General features: G+C 44.2%; 2 protein-coding genes across 2 annotated transcripts in view; one reads left to right on the top strand and one right to left on the bottom strand.

Annotated features, from left to right (window-relative positions):
* The window catches only part of LOC144987275 (uncharacterized), a 371740-nt gene that overhangs the window by 121880 nt on the left and 231080 nt on the right, over positions 1-18780 (top strand). The gene's annotated exons all lie outside the window — the stretch shown is intronic.
* Positions 1-18780, bottom strand: part of LOC144987246 (uncharacterized) — a 204136-nt gene that overhangs the window by 98393 nt on the left and 86963 nt on the right. The window lies entirely within an intron of this gene.

Below are 18780 nucleotides of genomic sequence, written 5' to 3'. Positions count from 1 at the left end.
CAATAGAACTTGGGATTTCCTTTGCAGAATCCTTCTCCGTGAGTTTTCCTTTGTTTTTCTCCCCAAAACCTAAAGCAGAGATTTTTGCTGAGCTGCAGAACAAACGTCTGACTGCTTTAACCGCCGTTGATGGTTTGTTGTGTTCCCCTCTATAGCTGCTATGGTCTTGGTATGGTTGCTAGGTAACGCTGTCTTTGATGATGATGACGTCAGAGTGGCCTCTAGAATGGACTTTTTTCTTGTATAACCAGGAGCTGTAACCTTTAGGGCACTAGGACCCAGAAAGAGGTCCAGGCAGTGACGGTGATGTGATGCTATTTTCATTAACAAATCACAGAAAAGTTCAAAAAGTAAATCATCTAAAGTATTTCTGTGTAATATAGTGTTTTAATTTAAAAACTATGTTGTCAAAAATTAAATTTTGTCTCCTGTGTGGAGGTATTTCAGTTCATTAAAAACTGACAGAAATGAGTAACGTTCACTGCAAACTGTGCAGAAGGCATGTTCTTTCTAAAACTGGAAATAGCTCCAACCTTTTTTATCACCTGAAGCTGAGTCTCCATTTGATAATTCAATAAAAATAACATTTCATTTCCTCATTAGAAAGCAACTTTATTGGAGTTTCATTTGTCATTGGTCTTTTTGAGCCAAAATTCTGAAGAAATCAAAACTAAAGGCTTTTCCAACAGAATCAGAACGTTAGCACGTGACCTAAGTTTGTTCACTTTGTGCTAAATGTTGATTTCTTTGACTGTTGTGTTAATAATATCAACAGTTCTCTGTCGCCCTCTGGTGGTTCATCAGAGAAGCCAAACTTCCAAAGAAAGTGAATTAATAAACATGAGCTAATTCTTGATGCAGGTTTGAAAACACAGATGGAAAACAGCATCAATACAAATATTAGTCAATGTTTCCTTGAATGGAACAATTTCAGGATTTGTTGTCATAAAGTTGTGAAAAACTGTCTTGTAAAGTGTGTGGTGACGGTCCACTGTGGAAAATGACTGTTTGTGGAACATTGAGATGTGCTCAGTGATTTTGGTTTAGGACACTTTGGTTTCATTTCAAACGTTGGTTTCTCCTAAATCTACAAACTCTCTCCACAAACTGTCTCCTAGCTCTCAGGGATTCCTGCTGCTGGCAAAACTCACGGCTCAAGGAACCACTTCATGAATCAGTCACGCTTTGGAATGAACTTTATTGAACAACATGTCAGGGTCTGGAAGAAGCCCCAGTTCCAGCTGACAGAAGTCTGGTTCTGATCCATCAGATCTCACTAGCAACAGAACCAAACCTTCACGTGTTGCAGCAACAGTTTCCATGTTTGGGAGGATCTTCTGAAGAACAGCTCAGTTCCAGATCACATCATGATGTTTGATGTTTTCTTCATTCCAGGAAATCATCTGTGTCTCCTTTGATCTGTGCTGAGTCAGCACTTTGACTTCTTTTCTACTTTAGATCCATCATTTACAATCAAGGATTTATTGATAAATATTATGTATTGACAGAAAATAAAGAGTAAATGTATTTATCATCCAGCAGTGATTGTGGTGTTTGTAAGTCTTTTATTTTGAAATTCCTCAAGGATGATCATCATGGTGGGATTTCTAGATCTGCATGAACTCATCCTGAATCCAAAAGACACTGGAGCATCAAAGAATCCAACCCATCTCTGCCAACATGAGGCTCTTACTTTGAAAAGTCTCAGACTTCCTGCAGGGAAACAGGCTTTCTGCTGCTGCACTGACAGATGTGCACGAGCTTGAAAGAGCTTCCTGACTGAGGAGCTGCAGACTTTCTCCTGCAGAGCAGCAGCTGACTTCAGCATCGTCATGGGAACACAGTCTGCTGCTGCTTCTGGAAACGTCTTCAAGGCTGTGGTGGGACTTGTTGGTCTGGAGGACAGATTCTCTGAGCAAATGCTGCTTCAGCTTCAAGCTTCAGCTCTTTTCTTCTGGCAGAGCTTAGAAGAAATGGAAACCTCCTTTGTTCTGACTGTTTGCTCCAAATCCCAGATTCAGGAATTCCTCCAAGAAGTTCAGCTCAGAGATCATCAGCAGAGAAAAGCCTGAAGTTCTGATGGAAAATGACAACAGAACATGATCAATATTATTGATCCACATGGAATCCAGAAGAAACTCTGAGGTGAAGACATGAAGACACAAGCTTCAGAGACATGAGGAGAAGTCAGAGTGGATTCATTCTGGACTTTCTTCTCACATCTTCTCTTCAGAACATCTTTGTCTTTGATCCTTCAAATCTTCTGAAATCTGATCATCCATGGATTGTTTTTGTGGGATCAGATCCAGAGTTGCTGAAAGTTCTGCTGCCCTCTGCTGGTCAAAGTCTCCAAACAGCAGAGAGGAGATTCTCTGGGATTCATTGGAGTCCAGATTCTCCTGGATGTGAACAGTCTCTGCTTCTGGAACAGAAGAGTCCTTCTCAGAGCAGCATTGAGGATCTGTTCTGTCCGGCTGAGAGCGCTCCCTGCTGGTAGGAGACAGAACCACATCAGCTGCTTTTCTTTGGCCGTTCAGAAACAGTCTGGAGACTCTAAAAAACCTCCACTTCCTGAAGCAAACGGATGCAGAGCATCATGTTTGATCCTCTTCCTTCAGAAACGGCTCCATTGTTCCATCGCTCAGCAGTTTGACTAAAGCAGCTGAGAGTCTTGATGCAAACAGACCTCAGCAGCTCATCCAGAACGCCATGACAGAAGCACATGCAGCAGCACGTGCACGCTCCCAGAGAACAGCAGCTGATCCAAGTCCTGACTTTGAGGTGAGACCTTTCTGTTCTGCTTGGACCACACTTCAACATGAACTTCATTTCCCATCATTCCATCTGTCAGCAGAGAACAGCTGCAATCAGCTTCCTTCAGGAATGACTGCAGGTAGAAGGATCTTTCATTCTTCAGCACCACCAGGACCCACATCCAGCCCATCAACAGCCAGAACATCAGTGACATCAGCGTCTGATCTTCATCACATCATCATCATCAAAGGACCACCTCTACGTTTTTACAGCCCTAATTGTGCCTCAATAACACATTATCCAACACACAATGTAAAAATAATTTAAAATACAACATTGTAATATTTCTCTGCATTGAGGAGGCCATTTGATATTCTCTGCATTTTGGTTCTTAACTGCACTGTTCTTAACTGCACAAAGACGATTCAACATTTAACCAGTGGAGAACAAAGGGGGGTTACATCCTTTGCCACAATCACAAATAAAAATAAGATGAGGGACTTCCAGGACTTAAAGGTGGAATTTGGACTCACCAACCATGATTTTTTTCGATACCTCCAAGTGAGGGAATATTTTAACAAAGCAATTAGATCAGAAAAGGGGAGTGAACAAAACCCAGTCTTAGAGGTAATAATTGGAGTTTACCAACATAAAACATCCAAAATGATCTCTAAACTGTACCACAGCCTCATTTCATGTCAGAAAAACACAACTTTATATGTTAAAGAAAAGTGGGAAAAAGAAATGTCCATCACTATTTCAGAGAAAGAATGGTATTCAACATGTGCATCAACTCAGTCCTCTACCACATCACTGAAATGGAGGGAATTTAATTGGAAAAACCTCATGCGCTTCTTTATTACACCTTCAATTAAAAGCAAACTATCAGCAAATCCACAGATGTGTTGGAGACAGTGTGGTGCAGTAAAGGCAAATCATTCTCATATCTTCTGGAACTGTTCGCAAATAGGACCATTTTGGCATTCCATCCATCATGTCTTAACAAACGCTTTGCGCTACACAATCCCCTTCAAGCAGGTAGTATTACATCTGGGCAACCTTTCTGAAACAGTCATTCCTCAAGATCAGTATTTGGTGAAAATATTCCTGATTGCGGCAAGGAAAGCAATAACCAGAAGATGGCTTAAGCCAGAACCACCAACCCTCACAGACTGGACTGAAATAGTGGAGGAGATTTATATCATGGAAAAGATGACTTTTGTTTTAAGATTGAGAGAAGGACATTTTAAGGAAAAATGGGACAGATGGACTGTATATAAAAACTCACTGGTCGATGTATGACATTTCTGGAATGGTGGCTGACATGTTCTATTATTTTTCTTCCTTGCCTTTTCTACTTATTTATTTTTATTTATTATTATCATCTTCTTTCTTTCCTTTTCTACTCTTTGTTTGTAAGACTTTATCTGTTTGATGTCATGTTCTAGTGTTCTTTATCTTGTTTACAAAAAATGAAAAATAAAACTTAAGTTATAAAAAAAAAGAAGTCAAAGTGCTGACTCAGCACAGATCAAAGGAGACACAGATGATTTCCTGGAATGAAGAAAACATCAAACATCATGATGTGATCTGGAACTGAGCTGTTCTTCAGAAGATCCTCCCAAACATGGAAACTGTTGCTGCAACACGTGAAGGTTTGGTTCTGTTGCTAGTGAGATCTGATGGATCAGAACCAGACTTCTGTCAGCTGGAACTGGGGCTTCTTCTAGACCATGTGACCTCATGGACAAAGTTCCAACATGGTTTCAATGAAATGTGGAGGTTTTCCAGGAAACGTTGCTGCAGTTCCTCCGTCTCATCAAATGAGAGATTTCTCTGCACTAAAGAAGAAAATCTTCCAGAACAGCTTCAAGCTGCAGAAAAACTGTTTCCATCATTCTGAGGACATTTCTTTAGGCTTCATGTGAAGAAAACAAACTGTTTGAAAATATGAAAACAGAAACAAAGACGTTTCTAGAAGCTGCAGTTACAAAGAACAGCCAGCAGGTGTCTCACTGTGGGAGTCTCTGGAGTTGAAAATGACTTTTCTTTGGTGAAATTCAGTCATTTGGATGAAAGCCAAACAGGAAGACAAATCTTTGTTCTTCTAATATTGGATCCAAATGTTGGTAGAAAGTAAAGCAGCAACAATCAAATGAGCAGCAGCTCTTTTTAGTTCATCTCTCTCTAGAATGACATCCAGACTGAAGCTTCTGGAAACTTGGATCATTCCAGCTGAAACTCACTTGGATCAACTGTGGACATTTCTGGAGATTTCAGGACGTAGATTCAACAAATCCCAGTTAGTTTGCTAAGAAACAGAAGGAAACTCATTGAGTGAAACTCTGGGATGTCTGAAATCCACTTTTTATGTCTGGGAGCTGAAAATGTGTGGAGCTGCTGAGAATCCATCATCCTCTAAACGCTGGATCTTCATCCCTGAAAGTCCATGTGAAGAGGAGAAATGGTTGCTCCTCTTCACACCAGAGACAGGAGCAAGAACAGATTTGACTGCATTTGGACTGAGAAGCTCGTTATTTGTCAAAATTTTCATTGTTAAATAATGTTTTATCCATTTCTCTGGATTTGAGAGCAAAATGATTCTCTGTTGATGAACTGATGCCAAACTGAGGAACTCTGGGAGTTTCCAGATCAGCTGAAGGTCAGACGACGGCCGCTCCTCTTCAGCTTTACTGCTGCTGGCTCACCTGGTGGGAAATCCTCCATGAAACACAGAAGGGTGAAGGTTCAAAGGAACAAATGACTTGTTTGGAGGCAGTGGTCTTCATGGATCTCAACATGTTTGTCATTTATTTAGAGTTTCTCCAAACATTTCAGGTTTACAGCATGAACTTCATGGATTCTCTGAAACAGACATTTCATCTGAACTCAACTTCAGATTAACCTCCACTTTCTTCTAAATGTCAGTTACAAACTCTTAGGTGAAGAACCTCAAAGAAAAAACTAAAATCATTTCAATCCATTTAAGAACAAAACATTAATTTTACACATAAATTCTAATATTTTCAAGTTTTACAGAACAAACATCAAAGTGACAAACATTTTGTCAACATCCTGTGAATAATCTAGGAAGTTTGAGAACAAACAAGTGATGGATTATTTATTTAATGTGTTTATATCTGCCAGGATTCTGTGGAGGTGAACAGAGGTTCTATTATATTTTCTATGATCTTTTCTTTATGCATTTAATGGATTCTATTTTTTTTCACTTGTCCAGCAGCTGAGCAAACAGATCAGAGTTGAGTGTCTCATTTATTGGACAGATTTGTTGTTATAATTGGGGTTTATGGATCTTCAGACAGACTAAGAGTATATTTGAATAAACCCCTTCTGAATTTGAAGCTAAGCTTTATTTATGAAAATGATATTTGGAAACATTCCTTGTTGGACGGAGAAAAGAAACAAAAGAGGAGAGAAAGAAACAGAGTGGGATGTCAGAGATGGGGGAGAAGGGGTTAGAATGGGGGGGGGGGTAGTCAATATTACAAAGTTAAAACATAAAAGTGTCATCAGTGAATTACATAAAATAATCAGCACATAACTATTTACAGGTTAGAAGTATAATCATACATCAATGTTTAAAGATTTGTCTCCCAGGATTTCTGCACACAGACAGGAACACACAATATTCACATTACCAATATTCATGAAGGGGGGGGGGTAGAAAAGAGAAACAACAACACCCATGTCTGTCTTAGTGTAGAGGTGAACAATCAGGTGTGTTGAATGAATGTGAGTCTCTCAGAGTGAACCTTGATCACACTGAACGCTGCAGCAGAGGCAGGAGGGCCCCCCACACCCCAGAGCTAGGGGCAGACAGAGCAGCAACCTGACCGATCCAGGCATCCAAGAGCCCCCCAGTCTGACAAAGATCCACGAGCAACCCCCCCCCCCCCCCCCCCCCCCCATGCACCTGACCCCCACCACAGAAACAGAGACGTGCTTTTCTGCTTTTTAAAATAAATACATTGATCTTGTGGAGGTGAACAGAGGTTCTATTATATTTTCTCTGTTCTTGTTATTCTGCATTTAATGGATTCTATATATTCATGTATATTTCATTACAGAAATCTGCTTGATTCCTGCCTTCAGTAACAGATAATAGGTACCAAGGTCACCAGTAGGCCTGTTTTGGACTTTAGTCTCTGTTTTCTTTCTGTACTGGAGTGTTTATGGAGCCACAACACCTGCAATGCAAACTAGACAAAAACACACCATTCTAATGACGTATCTAGTATGTTTACATCTTCCCTTACTGGATAATAAAAAAGCCTTTTGGCCTTGAGGACAGAGAGAGAGGACAGCCACAGAGCCTAACAGGTCGTGTTTCTCCACCTCTCCCCTTTTGGAAAAGGTTTGAAAATTCATGCAGACTCTTGTGTGTCTTTTCATTTCTGCACATTTCATTTTTGGACGTCCTGAACCATCTGAATCTGTGAAGGCCGGATGAGACGGCAGCAATTTGGAGGCACAGACGGGGGGGTTGAGGACAGTTTTTCTGGATTAAATTTGGCCTGGATGAAGGGTTTCTCAGGAGTGGACTGACGACACGGGTGAACCCTACAAAGGTAAGCAGAAACCTGTCAATCAAATTCTACATTGGGCGTGGCCAAATCAAGTGTCTGATGTCCTCAAAGTGAGTAACTCAGTAAATTGTAGAATTGTACATTTGGGGAAATTAGAGTATTTAAGAAAAGTGACAATAAGGTTTACAGAATAAGAGAAAAAAAGAAAAAGTGATGAAGTGTCCTAGAGTTTGGAAACTCCAACAGTTCTCTGACGGGAGGCTGGTTCACTGGGTTTGTTGTCCCGGGCAGGTGAGGACCCCCCAAGTACAGAATGGTTGTTGTTGTCCAATGTTGTTGAGGAATTCTAAATCAGAATAGAAATATTTGTAATATTATTCTGTAAAGGAGGATTGAGGTTTAACACAGAGAGGAACGTGCAGGTGTGTGTGACAGAAAGACAGAAAAAATGGGGGGGGGACATGAGGGTTAAAGCTACTTACATACTAAATATATATATATATATATAATATAATATAATATAATAATAATAATATAATAATAATATAACTACATACTCACTGGGCAATTATTTTAACTGGAGGGGGGGGGGGGGGGGGGGGGGGCATTAGGTTCTATAATTGGATAGAAGGGCCGGACCAGGAGCAGATGTGTGGAGTGAGAATGATATAACATTGAATGTAGATGAAAACATTTGGATTGAAAAATTATATTCTAAAAGAGAATATTCTAGAGTCTTTGGTTTAAAACTTTTGTTCCCATTTTAGATCATGTTTTGATTGTGAAGTCCTTTGGCACCTTCAAGGAGATGTAAAGTGCTATGAATAAAGTTTAATTCCTTCATGATCTTTTTAATAAAAGAAAAAAAAAAAAGAAATAATATTATTTATGAAATAAGACAAACATTCCGGGAAAAGTATACTAATACATTTTAAAAAATAAAACAAACAAAAAAACAATAAATAGTGGATCCTCTCCCGTCATAATCCTAACTTTAAGGGCTGCAGCTCATCACGTCTCACAGTTTGTGTAGCTGCGTTGTGTCCTAAACGTCTGTTTCTCATCCAGAAATTCCAGAAGTTTATGGCAGTAAAACTCACTTTCTACACTTTGTTGTGTATTATGTGCTTTAGTGTAGAAGTTTTGATTGTATTAAAAGTTATGGACTGTATAATTCTTTGCTTTGTCTGCATTTTAACAAACTATTTGTAGTTGTGTGTGTGAATTGTGTTTGTGTTTAGTTGGAGTTGTGTTGGTGACATGGCTAAAGGAAGATAAAGAGCAGCAGGGGCTCTAGGGACAGCAGGAGGTCAGAGGTCATTTGGGGAACCAGCGTATGCAGAAGCAAATGAAACACAGCAAGGAGGATCTGATGACGTCTGACAGGACAGAGCAGTGAAGAAAGACAACGTCTTCCCTCTGGGGGGGTCAGAACAAACAGGAGGATGAGATGATTTGATTTTTTGATTTGATTTGATTTGAAATGGTTTATTTCAAGCAATTAAGTAGAAATAATACACAAAAACAATACATTCATACAGTAACTAATCATACTTAGGATAATTAGACATTAATAAATATTGCTTGAAAGGGAGTGGAAGGAAGCGAACTTATATAATCCCACCCCGTTATACTGTAACCATTTTATTACATGATTTATCAATATCTGGTTCCTAGGTTTTATCAGACAGAATTAAGAATCATAAGATATCGATAAAGCACATGACAAAGATGAATTACTTAAGTATTACGTCAAAAATAACTATTTTAGAAATCAACATGGCAAATGCAGATCAGTCATCTGAACTATATGCAGATTATGTTACTTATAAAAGTCATTCATATGAATAAAACATAATACTATATCAGTAAAGTAGACACAACACTGTTTCAGGAATTTTCATAGCAAAATTTCACCAAGTATCAAAAGTTAAAAACGTGCAAAATTATGCTACATTAGGAAAGATTTTTGAATCTTTTTATCAAGTTTTGGAGAAAGTGAAGTAAAATCATTAAAAGTCAATCAATTTAACAATTTTCAATAAGTGATTAATCATTTGTTTTAGCTCCTGCTGTCAGCTTCGTTCGAGGTTTGATCTGTACTCCAGTGAGAATGACATTATTCATCCTTACCTGCTGTTCCACATCGTCCAGTCTTTTCTCCAGAATCTCGACCCGGTTTTCTTAGATGCTCGTTTTGAGCCCGAAATCTTCGGAACTCTTCCATCATTGGTCCATAAAGGATTTCAGAGGTCTTCGTATTCCTGGGGTTTCTTCGGGGGCATGGTCAGCTCTGTTTTTTGGAGAAAATCAACTTTTTAAGTAATTTGAAGATGGTAAATGGCATATATTTATATAGCGCTTTCTACCTTCTTACGAAGGCCCAAAGCGCTTTACAGTCACACACACATTCACACACTGATGGCAGCTACGCTGCCAAACACTGGCGCCAACCTCCCACCAGAGGCAAGGTGGGGTTCAGTGTCTTGCCCAAGGACACTTCGGCACGCAAGGCGGGAATCGAACCTGCAATATTATGATCATGAGTCGACCGCCCTACCGCTGCCCCACGGCCGCCCACCTAGAAGAGGGTTGTATTGGCAGAGAGGCACGCCACGCGTCCTGCTGTGTAACCCGGAACCGGAAACCTAAGATGCACCTAAGATACACTGTGACAAAGCAGGTTGGTCTGGGAACTGCTTATCCAACAGGATGATGGACGTACAGCACACACATACTAGATATACAGAAATAAAAATCTATTTTGGATGAACGGAAGGTTGCAGTTTGAGGGGTTCCTAAATCTGTAATAAAACAACAGGTGATGTAATTTCTATAGATGGATGTTTATTAGTAAACTTTTTCTGGAATCACACTGCATAGAAATGCTTTTAGTTCACGCCCAGCTTCTCCAGACACACAAATAGTTATAAGACTCAAAAATCCAAATTGGAAACAGATTTTGAGGTTTGGACAGACAATGCTTACATTCATTCTGTCCACTGACGGTGCTGTAGATAAATTCTAATCAGTTATACTGTTTGGACACACATCCTAGAGATTCAGCCTCTCCTCACAGCTGCAGGTCTGCAGCCTTGAGTTTCCCAGGGAGATGCAGTCAGAGCGCTTTGTTTGGAATTAGCTGCAAATGGTGTAGAGGAGTGTCTGTGCATGCTGGTGTCATTCAATAGAAACAGAGGATACGGTGTCTGCACAGTGTTAACTAAACAACTAATGTTTCTTCAGACTAGGAGTTGGTATGATAATATGATTCAAACTAACAAACTCACACTAACAGACCCAAACTATAACAAATGCACCTGAAAGTGAGAAACAATTATGGATTAAACGTTCAATGTCAAAAGGAAGACAATAAATTGGAAGAAGTCAATAAACAGATAATTGAGTTGCAGCTGGTAGAGGCTAGACAGAAAGCAAATAAAGAAATACATGAATAAATAAATGAATAAATAAATAAAATTAAATATAGAAATACAATGTCTTAGGCTCACAACTGAGACTCCGTAGTCGCATTCGTCTGGTGCATTTCCACTAGGTCCAACCTGGTTTCATTTTACAAACTACAACTCACCTATGAACAGTTTTATCTAGTATGTTTTCATCTTCCCTTACTGAATAATAAAAAATCATTTTAGCCTTGAGGACAGAGAGAGGACAGCCACAGAGCCTAACAGGTCGTGTTTCTCCACCTCTCCCCTTTTGGAAAAGGTTGGACAATTCATGCAGACTCTTGTGTGTCTTTTTATTTCTGCTCATTTCATTTCTGGACGTCCTGAACCATCTGAATCTGCGAAAGACGAGACGGCAACAAAAGACAACGTGGATTGCTGTGATTGTGAGACTAGCAGATGATCGATCGGAGCTGCAGTGAAGAGGACGGCGGTGTTTGTGGGAGTTGGAGCTGAAGATCGGAGCAGGAACCATGTCTTCCCTTCAGTCTCTGAGAGAGTTGATCAGCGAGCGACTAGCTGCTGCTGCTGAAGAAATCTGCAGACTCTGTGAAGGAACCATCGTCCAGTACGAGCAGGAGCTCTGTCGTCAGCGCAGACTGCTGGATGTCATCTGGAAACCACAGCTGCAGCTACACCACATAGGTATGTGACCTTCATCAGAGAAACACAGAAGCCCTTTGAGCTTCATGCTTTTCTTTTTGGAGACCCGTCTGTCACTCAGTGGTGGTTCTACACTAACTTACCCCCCGGGGGATAAACCAATCATTTTCCTGTTTTACTTTGTGGACAAATTGTGCTACAAATAAATTGCCTTGTCTTACTCTCACAAGTACAATTCACCAAAAAGTTACTTAAGTAAATGTAACTTGTCACTACCCACCTCTGCATATATATTTATTTCCATTAGTCTTTTCTGGTCCTCCAGACTCCTCAGGCATTTTCTCCAATGATCACAGAGTTTATTGATGCTTGAAAAAACCCAAAAGGAAACATATAAAATGCTCCTTGTTGTGTTTGTGTTCCTGCAGTTCTCCCCCAGCATTGGATGACTGAAGAGGAAGATCTCTGCAACCAGCAGAGGAATTTCAGAGTGGAACAGGAGGAACCAGAACCTCCACAGATTAAAGAGGAACTGGAGAGCTTTAATGTAACTGATAGTCAGGATGAAGAAGGAAACCAACATGAAGAATCAACATCAACTACAGATGAAGAGACAGAATCAACATCAACTACAGATGAAGAGACAGACCCACAGAACAGAGATCAGAGGAAGAGGAGGGACAGAAGTCATGTCCAAAATGTGGACAGCTCTCACATGTCAGCAGGTCAGTGTGACTCTGATCTTCATCTCCACACTATCGGTATGTTCACTTCAACAACGGTTCTATCTTGAGCTTCAAGCTCTCCAAACATGCAGTCCATCAACAGAGTGTCCTGGAAGAGTCTCTTCTGTCCCTTCCAGTTGAAAAGACAGAAGACATTGTTGGTCAGTGCAGCCGACAACATTCTTCAAATCACATGATCTTAGTTAGTCCCTCCAGCAAACGACAAACAGGAAACCTTAACAGATCAAAGAGAAAATTGTTAGCAGATAAAAAAGTACAATCTGTTTTGTCGTCTGTGGTTCTAAGTTTGTAGTTCAGTTCTTTTCAGCAGATTTCTCTGTCACACCCAAAATCCATCTAAACCTCTTTGATGTCTCCATGTCTCCAATTCCAGACATTCAGACAGATTCTATTTCCAAAACTACATTTCAAGCTAAAACCCAAAGACAGGGTCCTGCTCATGGATCTGCAGACTGAAAAGATTCAAACCTGAACACATCAGTGAAAACTGCTTAGTGTCAGAATTGTTCTCCATCTTTTCTGGACTGATTCTTCCTCCAGTGCAGCTTCATCTTCATCAAACTGCTCCTCATTGGTGGGTGGAAACACAACAGGGAGGTTTTTCTGTGTCCAGTTCAGCTCCATGAATGTTCAGGCTGTTTAATGTCAGTGATTTCAGTTTAGAAAAACTGCATCTCTGCTGAGATTTGCTTCACTTCCATAAGAACCTCAGCAGCATCAGGATCATTTTGTTGATGGTTTGTCTGTGGAATGACATTTCATACTCATAGCTTCAGTGGAGATCAAGAGTCTGGAACCTTTAACACTAAAAGAACCATTTGATCCAGTTTCTTCCAGACCAAAACCCAACAAGAGCCACAAAGTTCCACTTCACTGTTTAACAAAATACTTTTTATTTCTGTTTTTCTGACTGTTAAGACAATCATCTATAAAATGTAGCTTTCAAAAATGTAAAAAAAAGTATTATGACAGTTTTATTACAGCTGTCATGAGATGATTTTTTTGTGTGATTAATTCAAGATTCAAGATTCAAGAATCAAGAAGTGTTTATTGCCATATTCGGTGAAGTTTCCCAGAATAGGAATTTGCTTCGGTGCAAGTGTGCAAAATAAAACAGAAAAACAGTAAGCAACAAAAATGTAAAAAAAATTACACAATGGTCAGAACAATAAATAAATAGAATAAGTAGTGCAAACAGTGCCAAAAGCAGTGCAAACTGAGGATGATCAAGGTGCAGGTAGTGGGCTGGTGACTGACTGGACATTGAAGTGAAGTTTAAGGGGGGGAGAAGTTAAAGGGTGTTGAAGAGTCTGACTGCAGAGGGAAAGAAACTGTTCTTGTGTCTTGGGGTTCTGGTCCTGATGGACCTTAGCCTCCTGCCTGAAGGGAGGAGTTCCAGTAGGTCATGTCCAGGGTAAGAAGGGTCGGCAGCTATCCGGCCTGCACGTCCCCGGGTTCTGGAGACATATAGTTCCTGGACAGATGGGAGGCTGCAGCCGATCACTTTCTCTGCAATACGCTGCAGTCTGCTTATGTCCCTGGCTGTGGCTCCAGCGTACCACACAGTGATGGAGGAGGTGAGGATGGACTAAATGATGGCCGTGTAGAACTGCACCATCATCTGGGCCGGCAGCCGGGACTTCTTCAACTGCCGCAGGAAGTACATCCTCTGCTGGGCCTTTTTGAGCAGAGAGCTGATGGACGGCTCCCACTTAAGGTCCTGAGTGATGGTGGAACCGAGGAAACGGACAGAGTCCACAACGGTGATGGTAGAGTCTGTCAGGGTGAGAGGGGATGAGGGGGCTGTGACTTTCCTGAAGTCCACTATCATCTCCACTGTCTTCTGGGTGTTCAGCTCCAGGTTGTTGATGCTGCACGACGACACCAGCCGGTCCACCTCCCTCCTGTAGGCAGACTCATCATCATTAGAGATGAGCCCGATGAGGGTGGTGTCACCTGCAAACTTGATCAGTTTAACAGAGTCATGGCTGGAGGTGCAGCAGTTGGTATAGAGTGAGAAGAGCAGAGGGGAAAGTACACAGCCCTGTGGAGTTCCTATGTTGATGAATTGGGTGGGCACACACTGCCTCCGGTCCGTTAGGAAGTCAGTGATCCACCTGCAGGTGCAGTCAGGCACGTTGAGCTGGAGGAGTTTTTCCTGGAGCAGAGAGGGGAGGATGGTGTTGAACGCAGAGCTGAAGTCCACGAACAGGATCCTAGCATAGGTTCCCGGGGAGTCCAGGTGCTGCAGGATGAAGTGGAGGGCCAGGTTGATAGCGTCGTCTACAGACCTGTTGGCTCTGTAGGCGAACCGCAGTGGGTCCAGGAGGGGGGAGGTGAGGGATTTGAGGTGGGAGAGGACCAGACGCTCGAATGACTTCATGACTACAGACGTAAGTACCACAGGCCTGTAGTCATTGAGGCCAGTTATGCAGGGCTTCTTGGGGACAGGGACGATGGTGGACAGTTTGAAGCAGGCCAGGACGTGGCAGGACTCCAGGGAGGTGTTGACGATGTCTGTGAAGACTGCTGCCAGTTCGCCTGCACAGTGTTTCAAGGTAGAAGGGGAGATGCCATCCGGGCCAGGAGCCTTCCGTAAGTTTTGCTTCCGGAAAAGCTTGAGCACCTCCTCTTCTGTCACTGAGAGGACAGTGGTGGGGAAGAGGTGGTCCGGGGGAGTCATAGGCTACGTTCACACTGCAGGGCTTAATGCTCAATTCGGATTTTTTGAAAAAATCCGATTTTTTTGCAAGACCGTTCACATTTCCTAGTAAATCCGAATTTTTGTGATCTCCAGTGTGACCGTGACACGACCCAAACGAGACCCGCATGCGCAGAAGAATACTCAACGGTGAACGACGTCACTCGTTGTTTGCGGAAGTTGCTAACGTAGATGTCAACAGCAGTTTTTTTCAAGAGCAGTGTTGTCAACAGCGGAGCTCTTTTGCATTATTACATTTATTTTCACAAAGGAGCAGCAATCTTCTCATTTTAAGAAGGCATTGGAGCCGGGCCGTGTGCACGTGTGTCTGTGTATTATGTGTAAGACGAGAGAGGAGAAAGGAGCGCGTGCAGCGAGGTGGGAATAAGGGGGGCAGTGTGGGGGCGCATTCATGTTGTGTTATGGAGGAAAGAGAACGGTAATAAAAGAAGGTTTCCCCATGAATAAATGCTTTTGACTCTTTATTAGCCCGCTTTGGAGAATGTGAGAGTCTGAACGGGGAAGTGAACCCCGAAGGAGGATCCGCCTTCGGCCCTGGAGAAGCCGGCCTCCCCCGCGCTTCTGACCACCGTCAGAAAGAGGAAAAAAAGTCATGGCAGGGAAGGTTCAACACCAACTCGGCCATTTCGCTGGAAATTTTTCAAAAACCGCCCGGTTGCGATGAGAGCCCTGGAATTTGGCCTGAATAGAGCGATCACCCCAAATATTAATCCAATCGGTGACCTCGCTTCCCTTCCACTGACTGGTCTCAGCAGCATCGTCTACCATGGTTGATGTTTATGTTCTTGTTCCCGCCTACTTCAACGCAGAATGATGACGTTTGTTGCGTGTCGATTACATACGATTCGGAATTAGGTGGCCTGGCCGGTCAGACTGCGGTCGCAATTGATTGGAATCAGGACAGCATACCCAAGTGGCCCGGGTCCCATTTGAAAAGATCGGATCTGTGTCGTTCAGACTGTCATGAAAAGATCGGAATTGGGTCGCAAAGGGGCAAAAAAATTGGAATTGGGTCATTTCAGCCTGCAGTGTGAACGTAGCCATACTGTCCTCAGTGATAGTGGGGGAGGAATGTGGCTCCAAAGTTGCTGAGGAAACCTGTTCAGTGAGAGGGGAGGGGGTGGGACTTCAAATCTGGCATAAAAGGTGTTAAGCCTCTCAGCCAGTTGAAGGTCGTCAGCAGCATGTTGTGTCAGGTTCTGGGCCAGGGCGGTTGTTGGGTTTTGTTTTGACACTTCCGGTTTGTTTGTTTTTCCTCTGCTCGTTTGTTCTGTCTTTACCTTATTGGTCTCACCTGTTGCTGAATCACCTGGAGGGTATTTAGCCTGCACTGATCCTGTTCCTGTCACGGGATCGTTTTGGATTGTTGTTAAGATTGTGAGTAATAAACCTACGATTTGACTACGAGTCCCTGCGTCTGCGCCTGTGTCCTCAACTACGAGTGTCCGGACATTACGATCCCGTCACCATGGACCCAGCAGACGCGGACAGTTCGCGTTCAGAGTTCTCCAACCAGGAGAGAGTACTCCGCCAGCAGGAGGAGCAGATGAACTACTTACGGAGGGGTATGCTGGAGATGGCCAACCACCAGGAGCAGCAGCTGATTGCGATAGGTTGGTCGCATCGATCAGCTGGCGCAACAGCTCCAGCAGTCGTCGCCGGTGCAGCCGTCCTCCTCCGCATCCGCCCCGATGGCTGCTAGCCAGACGTCCTTCGCTCCTACGGTACCTCTGGCTCGACCGGAGAGGTTCTCCGGTGCGTCGGGGGACTGTCGGGCGTTCATCACCCAGTGCGAGCTGCACTTCGAGCTGCAAGCGGCCGCCTATCCCACGGATCGCGCCAAGGTGGCGTTTATAATTTCACATCTTACCGACAGAGCCGCCGCTTGGGCCACGGTGGAGTGGCAGCGCGGGTCCGCCTCCTGCGCTTCGCTCCCGGCTTTCCTGGAGGCGTTCACCCAGGTGTTCCAACATAAGAGGCCGGGTAGGGAGGCTGCCCGGGAATTGATGCGGCTGCGCCAGGGGAGGCGCCGAGTGGCGGATTACGCCATTGATTTCCGGACTCTCGCGGCCGAGAGCGCATGGAATCCCTCGGCGCTTATTGACGCTTTCCTGGAGGGCCTGTCGGGGAAGCTAAAGGACCAACTGGCTCCGCTGGATCTGGCAATCCGGATCGATAACCGGCTGCAGGACCGTCGGCGGGAGCGCCGCTCCGATTCATCCTCTCCAGGGGGAGGCGGTGGCGATCCGGCTCCACATCTTTCTGACATTTTTTCTGTTCCCATAGAAAACCCCACACTTCCGTTGGAGGAGCCTATGTGTTTGGGCCGTGGTCTCCTCTCTTCCTCCGAGCGGAAGCGGCCGATGACGGCTGGTGAGTGCCTTTACTGCGGCAAGCGGGGTCATTTCTGCAAGGACTGCCCAAAAGCCACCGCTCGTCATTAAGTGTGGGCACGTTGACGAGCGGAGGTTTGGCGCCCACCGGTTCTGATGCCAGAACCTGTTTGTTAGAAGGGCTTCTTCTGTTTCCCAAAAAACCCAACGTTTTTTGGGTTTTGCTAATTTCCTACGTAGATTCATTCGTAATTACAGTTCTGTCGCCTCACCTCTGACGGGTCTTACCTCCCTCTCCGTGCCTTTTCAGTGGACAGATGCTGCCGATGCTGCTTTTCAACGTTTGAAGTCCTTGTTTTCCACTGCGCCGGTTTTGATCCAACCCGACCCCTCCGGTCAGTTCATAGTTGAAGTGGACGCCTCCGACACAGGGGTAGGGGCTGTGTTGTCCCAGCGCTCTGCTGCCGACGGTAAAATCCACCCCTGCGCCTTCTTTTCTCTGCGTCTTACCCCAACTGAGGCGAGGTATGACGTAGGGGACAAGGAGCTACTAGCTATTAAGCTGGCCCTGGAGGAATGGCGCCACTGGCTAGAGGGGGCGATTCAGCCGTTTGTGGTCTAGACGGATCACAAGAATCTTTCGTACATCCGGACCACAAAGCGGCTGAATCCTAGGCAGGCGCGGTGGTCCATGTTTTTCACCCGTTTTGATTTTCTGGTGTCATACTGCCCTGGTTCCAAGCACGTTAAGCCTGACGCCCTCTCTCGACAGCAGGAACCGGTTGTAATGGACCGGGAGCCCACTACCGTGATCCCAGCTGACCGTGTTTTGGGTGCTGTCATCTGGCAACTAGAGAGGACTGTTAGGGAGGCTCACACCCGTGAGCCGGATCCTGGCGGAGGACCGCCCAATAGACTCTTTGTCCCCAGGTCTGTGCGGAGCCAGGTTCTCCAGTGGGGTCATGCCACACGTCTTACCTGCCACCGTGGGGTCCGCAGAACTGTCGCTTTCCTTCGTCGCCGGTTTTGGTGGCCCAGTCTGGCACAAGACACACGTGAATATGTTGCTGCGTGTTTGGTCTGCGCCCAAAACAAGGTCAGCAACCAACCGCCGGCTGGCCTCCTGCATCCCCTGCCTGTCCCAAGTCGTCCATGGTCCCATATCGCCCTGGATTTCGTGACCGGTCTGCCCTCCTCGGCAGGCAGGACCGTGGTCATCACGGTGGTGGATCGGTTCTCCAAAGCAGCCCATTTCATAGCCCTAAAAAAGCTGCCCTCTGCCGTGGAGACCGCCGCACTGGTCGTGGACCACGTGTTCAGGCTGCATGGCATCCCGATGGAGATGGTCTCAGATCGGGGTCCGCAGTTCGTGTCGCAGGTGTGGAAGGCTTTTTGCTCCGCGTTTGGCACCAAAGTCAGTCTCTCCTCAGGCTTCCACCCCCAAACTAACGGACAGGCCGAACGGACCAATCAGGATCTGGAGGCCCGTGCTGCCCTTCAACGCTCATCCGCAAACAACAAGCGGCTGGCTGACCGGCATCGGTTGCGAGCTCCCACCTACGTGCCGGGTCAGTCTGTCCTTTTGTCCACAGCCAATATCAAGTT

This window comes from Oryzias latipes, chromosome 2 (assembly GCF_053564925.1).
Source record: "Oryzias latipes strain Hd-rR chromosome 2, Olatipes_Hd-rR_3.1".
Lineage (NCBI taxonomy): Eukaryota > Metazoa > Chordata > Actinopteri > Beloniformes > Adrianichthyidae > Oryzias > Oryzias latipes.
The sequence above is the reverse complement of the archived record's forward strand: the minus strand, read 5'-3'. Positions and strand labels throughout refer to the sequence as shown.